A 1,904-nucleotide genomic window follows, 5' to 3' on the forward strand; every position below is an offset into this window, starting at 1 on the left:
TATATATATATATATATATATATATATATATATATAATTCAGTTTTTCTTTAAATCACTTCAATGCTTTCTCTCGCCAGATGGCCTCTTATGTTGCTAATAAATCAAGCACTTCTTTTAATATTTTCTGCTATTGTAACAACTTTCTATAAACTGTTGCATACATTAAACTGGTGTTTCTTGTTTATTCCCATCTGTTGGTGGCTTATTGTTCAACACACAACTTGATTGAATGAGTGTGTGTGTATGTGTGTGTGTGTGCTTCTGTGAGTGTGCGTGTGCATGCATGTGTGTGTGTGTGCACACGTATTCTTACCTACACACAAATTTTGGCAGCTCTGAGGAAGCTATAAGGGGATGCACAAGCCTCAGCTCTTAGTACACAACATCTTATAGCAGAGACAGCTGTAGGCTAATGAAGGTGACTATGTAATTACTGTTCCTTTTAACTTATTCAATTCCGGGGGGGGGGAATATACACAGACATGACAGAAGTAAATAGACACCCTTATAATTGTTAAAATTTATTTAAATCTGAAGTTATAAATCTAATATTTAGTAGACATGCCCTTTGCATTTTCCAAATCAAAGACCCTATTAAGCATGCTACTGATCAGATGACGAATATTCTCTTGAGGAATTTATTTCCAAGTTTCATGCAATAATTTCAAAAGATCTGGCTTTGAGGATGCTTTCTTTAACTTTTTATGACGTGTCCTGTCCATTACGCCCCAGAGGTGTTCAATAAGGTTCATACATGGTGACTGGCTTGGCCATGGAAGCTTTTTAATGCCATTCTCTTCCAACCAATCTTGGGTCTTTTTAGCCACGTGACAAGGAACCACATCTTCCATAAATGAAGAGTCTTCTTTAATCATTTCACCACTGGAGAAGATTGAAAGGAGTCTTTTCTGCAATCTGGACACATATTTATCTGAGTTTATCTTTCCTTCACACTCCACCAGCTCCGATCGACCATTCCTCCAAATTGCTCCCCAGACATCACAGAATAGCTGCCGTGTTTCATTGTTGGCTGCAATCTTTTCGCATCAAATTCTTGATCACAGAGTCTCCAGACCCACACTTGACCACTATCAGAAAATACAGCAAATCTGGACTCATCAGAGAATATAAGAGTGTCCTAAAACATTAGTGGCCTCTCCACCATCTCACTGACCCAATTCTTTCTCTGCTTGAGGGAATTGAATCAAATAATCCCACCCCGCTCCACAGAATTACTTGACCTGGGCCAAAATTACAAGCAAGTAATTATTCCTGCACGGTTTGGAAATCAATTGACGAAAGGTAATTAGCCAGGGGAAGTAACTCATGTGCTACACATCAAAAGTTCGATTTATTTAGAGGCAACCAGAAACGTTAAAACCTATCAGAGTACTTTCAGTGTGCTATTTGGGACGTTTGTGAAATATTTTTGCTGTGTGTTGATTAAAAATAGATTATAAATAATAAGTGGCTAAATCTTATTTAGAGAGAAGACGCGAAAGATATGCTGTGAAATAGATTTGGAAGATCCTGGAAAGTCTAGCTCCTAACTTTGTCATTGGAAGCTGTACCAACCATCGAACTGGATGGATCGGCGTAATACCGAAGATCCCGTCTTCTCCATCTAGAATAAGGACTGAGTACTGTAACAGCTTACGTTTCAAGGGTTTTTTCATCATTCTGCCAAACAACCACAGATTTGCGAGGTATAGATGCAGAGGTGTTCAAAGAACGTCTCGACAAATCTTTATCTGAGACATCAGATGAACCCACATTGCAGCAGAAGACACGAATAGGCGCAACAGTTCTGGAAACAACAGCATTTATGGTAAAGGCGATGCCCCTGCATGACCTTAACCTCTGGCTGAAGCTACAAGGAGATTATATATATATATATATATA

Source organism: Octopus bimaculoides, chromosome 20 (genome assembly GCF_001194135.2).
Source record: "Octopus bimaculoides isolate UCB-OBI-ISO-001 chromosome 20, ASM119413v2, whole genome shotgun sequence".
In the NCBI taxonomy this organism is placed as follows: Eukaryota; Metazoa; Mollusca; class Cephalopoda; order Octopoda; family Octopodidae; genus Octopus; species Octopus bimaculoides.